A 5,759-nucleotide genomic window follows, 5' to 3' on the forward strand; every position below is an offset into this window, starting at 1 on the left:
TCATTCACTCCACTCCCGCCATACTGGCCTCCTTGCTCTTCCTCATGTTGTTGCAACCCCTGCTGTAAACAGCCACACCTCCTCCCACATCAGGTCCTCAGCTTCCCATTCCCCTTTCTAGTATCCTCATCTTCATGTGGCCTATCTCCCACTCCATCCAGCTCAGTATAACATCCTCAAAAAGGCCTTCCTTGATTACATTATAAAATGGACCTCTCTCCCTTCATTCTCCATTCCCTCCCCCAAATTCACCTTGCTTCACAGCACTATCATGACCTGAAAGTACACTTCAAATTTTTGTTAAATATTTATTATCTGTCTTCCCAACTTGAATGTGAACTTTATGATGGAAGAAATTTTCTCTTTCTTATTTGGATCAATAAACCAATCCTAGCTTGGAGGGCGCCTGGGTGGCTCAGTTGGTTAAGCGACTGCCTTCGGCTCAGGTCATGATCCTGGAGTCCCTGGATCGAGTCCCGCATCGGGCTCCCTGCTCGGCAGGGAGCCTGCTTCTCCCTCTGACCCTCCCCCCTCTCATGTGCTCTCTCTCTCTCAAATAAATAAAATCTTAAAAAAAAAAAATCCTAGCTTGGGTCTGAAGAGGGGTGCTTTATTCACACTTAACTTTGTCCAAATGATACGGTCTTCAGAGGAAAGGGGGCATGAAAGGACGTGTATTATTTGCTGTGGGATAATGGCAATAACATACAACCCCCAAGCTTCAGGGACCTCACACAATAAAGGTTTATTCTTTGCTCAGGCTGTAGTCCTCACAGGTGTTCCTAGTCAGATGGCCCCACTAGTGGCTCCACTATCCCCTAGGACCTTGGAGTCCTCCACTGAATCCTTTGCATCTGTCAGAAGATCGGAAACTAGGGAGACAATAGAGTATTATCCAGGAGATTTTAGGGGTCAGGTTTCATCAGAACACAAGTTCACAATCAGAACTTTGATGGATCCTGGGAAAGCATTTTAACTGATTCCAAAGGGAAAAGGAAGTAGGGTGTGGTGAACCCACAGCATAGTAGGGTCTGTCATGAGAGGTAACCAGCAGGCAATGTACAAGCTGTTTTTCAAAGGAGGAGAAACTTACCCTGGAAAAGTGTTTCAGGAGAAGAGAACAGCAGATGCAAAGGCAAAGAAATAATAGCATATTTTAGAACTTCAGGCTGCTGATGTGGCTGAATCCATTGTCAATGTACACTGTGAAACAAAAAGGCATAAGGTTGGGGGAATAGGCAAACTCTAGACCATGAAGGAACCTGTATGCCATGACAAAGGGTTCAGACTTATTCTGAGGGTAACAGGGAGCTTTTGAAGGATATTAAAGGCACAGTTTGGAGAATAATATGATCAAATGTGTGTTCTTAAAAGATCCCTCCGATGGGGGCACCTGGGTGGCTCAGTCGGTTAAGTGTCTGCCTTCGGCTCAGGTCATGATCCTGGAGTCCCGGGATCGAGTCCGGCATCGGGCTCCCTGCTCAGCAGGGAGTCTGCTTCTCCCTCTGACCCTCCCCCCTCTCATGCTCTCTCTCTCTCATTCTCTCTCTCTCAAATAAATAAATAAAAATCTTTAATAAAAAAAAAAAAGATCCCTCCAATGGAATGATCTGTATGGAAGACGACTTTGGATAGAGGGAATGGAGATAAGATAATTAGGAAGCTATTGAAGGAGGATAACAAGAAATGTTGAAGGATAGAAGTCAAACTAAGATAGTAGTTATACAGTGCTTGTTAAATTATTTTTTCTTCTGGAAAGTCTCATGAGCATACTTACTGTCTTTGATGAACTAAAGACTCTAATATTATTCCTGAAGTTTAGAAATCCATCTCATAGAGCTTAGTAAAGTCACATTTTAATTAAATCTCTAATTAGATTTTTAATGCCTATCATTTAAAGCTAAAGGTAAGTCTAAATGGCTAAAGTTATTTTTCAGTCAATGCTAAGGATTATTTGGGGGAGGAAAGCAAGGAGTAGAGTTATGGGTAGGTATGAGTAAACTCTCACTTACGTTAACAGTATGTATATGAGGGGGAAAAATGGATAAACATCTCCCCCCAATACCCACTGTGACAATATAGTTCTAATCATAAAACAAATAGAAAAGATAGATTGTTCATCATAACGCTGTATTTATCTCCACCAGATAAATTAATATCGCACTTCAATTAAATTAAGCTTTCAGTGTTTCCATAACCACAACTAACAACATGTTTACACTTTTCTCCTTATAATGACAAACCTTTCCATTCATAACAATTCTTTCTTTTTTGTCATCTTTTTATTTTTAAATTTTTTTACAGCTTTACTGAGGCATAATTGACAAAAAATATATATGTAGTGTACTCTGTAATGTGTATTCATTGTGAAATGATTACTAGAATAAAGTTAATTAACACATTCATCACCTCACATAGCTACCATTTTCATTTATTTATTTTGATATGGTGAAAACACTTTAGATCTACTCTCTTAGCAAATTTCAAGTACACATTACAATATATTTTATATGTTTTATTATTTATTTATTTATTTATTTATTTTTAGAGAGATAGTATGAGGAGAGGCAGAGAGAGACAGGGAGAGAGAGAGAGAGAGAATCCCAAGCAGGCTCCACACCCAGCGCAGTGACCATGGGGGGCTCGATCTCACGATCCTGAGATCATGACCTGCAGGGCAACCAAGAGTTCTATGCTTAACCGACTGAGGCCCACGTTACAGTATTTTTTTTTTAAAAAAAGAACTGTTTATTTTCCATCAACCTTCTTTCCATTTTGTTTGCCTTTGTGGAAGAGGAAGACCGCTCATGGTTGTTCCCACCCATTCCGTGGCCTGAGCAGTGGGAGCTGCAGACCAGTCTTCCGTGGCCCCGGCCGGGCGCTCCAGTCCTCAATGGGGAACTGCTGAATAGGCACAGAGTGCACCTGCACGCCGTCAGCCCAGTCTGTGACTTCAGGTTGAATAGCAGTGAACTCAGGAACTGGAACAGTCCTTTCACCCTGAAAGTCCTCCTCGGTCACAGAGTTCTCAGCAGCGACCTGCCCCTCCTTTTCGATCTCTTCAGGATCTCTGTAGAAGTAGAGATCAGGCATGATCCCCCATGGGTGCCCACGGGAAATGGTGCCACGCATGCACGGAACTTCCCAGGCCCACTGAGTGAGCTCCCTTGTTGTTGCAAGGGATGGCGATGTCCACGTAGCGCAGAGGAGAGTTTGTGTTACCCAGAGCGATGATAGGCAGGTTAACATAAGACGCCTCTGTAAGAGGCTGGTGGTCAACCCTGGGCTCAGTCTCAGCTCCCGGAAGGCTGCCTGGGTCTGGGTAGTGAAGGTTCCAGGAGTGAAGTGGCCAGCAGTAGGAGTGGCTCCGCTAGCAGCAGCAAACGTCAGCACCGCTCCTGGCCAGTATTCCTGGATGAGGATACTGACATCAGCCAGGTTTTTAGCGGCAACCATGGCATGAGCTGCCAGCAGAAGCTTCTCCCGGGTTCTCTTCAGATTTATGATGCAGATACCATCACTTTCCCTTTTGTAGATGTACTGTTCCATTTGGAAGTCAAGGTTGGTGCCCCCTAAGTGGGTTCCTGCTGCAGGAAATGTGAGGACATCCTCCTCCTTCGTTTGCAGGACATCAAGGGCTCTGGACATTGTGAAAGTTGCCCTTTAAGTTATGATGGGAACGCAAAACAATGCTGTATGGATCCTTCCCTGGGTAACACACAAAAGCCCACATTACAGTATTTTTAACTATAGTCACCATGCTGTACTTTAGACCCTCAGAATTTATTCCTCTTATAATTGGAAGCTTGTACCTTTTTTTCTTTTTTTTTTTTTTTTACATATTTAGGGTAATTTTATTTTATTCTTTAAAATGTTTTAAGTTTTTATTTAAATTCTAGTTAGGTAACATATAGTGTAACATTAGTTTCAGGAGTAGAATTTAGTGATTCATCACTTACATGTAACATCCAGTACTCATCACAAGTGCCCTCCTTAATCCTCATCACCCATTTAGCCCATCCCCCTGCCCACTTCCCCTACAGCAACCCTCAGTTTTTTCTCTTTTAACCCCCTCTTCCCCTGTGTTCATCTGTTTTGTTTCTTAAATTCCACATATGAGTGAAATCATACAGTATTTCTCTTTCTCTGACTGACTTATTTCATTTAGCATAATACACTCTAGCTCCATCCACTTCATTGTAAATGGCAAGATTTCATTCCTTTTGATGGCCAAGTAATATCCCATTGCATATATACACCACATCTTCTTTATCCATTCATCAGTTGATGAACATTCCAGCTCTTTCCATAATTTGGCTATTGTTGATAATACTGCTATAAACCTTGGGGTGCATGTGCCCTTTCAAATCATTATTTTTGTATCCTTTTGGGTAAATACCTAGTAGTGCAATTGCTGAGTCATAAGGTACTTCTATTTTTAACTTTTTGAGGAACCTCCATACTGTTTTCCAGAGTGGCTGCCCCAGTTTGTATTCCCACCAGCAGTGTAAGAGGGTTCCCGTTTCTCCACATCCTCACCAACATCTGTTGTTTCCTGTGTTGTTAATTTTAGCCACTCTGACAGGTGTGAGGCAGTATCTCACTGAAGTTTTGATTTGTATTTCCCTGATGATGAGGGATGTTGAGCATCTTTTCATGGCTAACTGAAGCCATCTGTATGTCTTTTTTGGAAAAATGTCTGTTCATGTCTTCTCCCTGTTCCTTAACTGGATTATTTGTATTTTTGGGTGAAAGTTTATACCCTTTGACCAATGTCTACCAGTTTCCCCATCCTCCAGTCCCTGGTAACTACTCTCTAGTTCCATGAATTTGACTTTTTTACATTCCACAGCTAAGTGAGATCATACAATATTTTTCTTTCTCTGCCTGACTTATTCCACTTAACATAATGTCTTTGAGGTTCATCCATGTTGTCACAAATGACAAGATTTCCTTCTTTTTTATGGTTGAATAATATTCCATCATGTATACATACACTACATTTTCTTATTCATTCATGAACAGACACTTACTTTGTAGGTTGTTTCCATATCTTGGCTATTGTGAATCATAGTGAAATGAACATGGGAGTGCAGATATCTCTTTGAGACCCTGGTTTCAATTTCTTTGTATATATACACAGTAGCGGGATTGCTTGATTGCATAGTAGTTCCACTTTTAATTTTTTTAAGAATCTCCATATTGTTTTCCATAATGGCTCTACCAATTTACATTCCCACCAACAGTGTAGAAGGATTCCTTTTTTTCCACCCCCTTACCCACACTGGCTATCTCTTGTCCTTTTGATAAAAGTCATCCTAACAGGTGTGAGGTGATATCTCATTGTGGTCCTGATTTCCATTTCTCTGATGATTAGTGATTTTGAGCATCTTTTCATATATGCATTGGGAAGATCTATGGAAAAATTTCTTTTTATATTCTTTGCCCATCTTTTTTTTTTAAAGATTTTATTTATTTATTTGACAGAGAGAGACACAGCGAGAGAGGGAACACAAGCAGGGGGAGTGGGAGAGGGAGAAGAAGGCTTCCCGTCGAGCAGGGAGCCCAATGTGGGGCTCGATACCAGGACCCTGGGATCATGACCTGAGCCGAAGGCAGACGCTTAACAACTGAGCCACCCAGGCACCCCTCTTTGCCCATCTTTTAACAAAGTTGTTTGGATTGGGTTATTGAGAAAGATATGTACACTAAAAATTATAAGAAATGAATAAGGGACACCTGGTTAAGCGTCCAACTCT

At 41.6% G+C, this 5,759-nt stretch overlaps 1 pseudogene; it reads right to left on the bottom strand.

Moving 5' to 3' along the window:
- Positions 1-1,156: 1,156 nt before the first annotated feature.
- Positions 1,157-3,722, bottom strand: LOC118020395 (annotated as a pseudogene).
- Positions 3,723-5,759: the final 2,037 nt, after the last annotated feature.

This window comes from Mirounga leonina, unplaced genomic scaffold (assembly GCF_011800145.1).
Source record: "Mirounga leonina isolate KUSES-001 unplaced genomic scaffold, KU_Mleo_1.0 Mir_173, whole genome shotgun sequence".
NCBI classification, from domain to species: Eukaryota; Metazoa; Chordata; class Mammalia; order Carnivora; family Phocidae; genus Mirounga; species Mirounga leonina.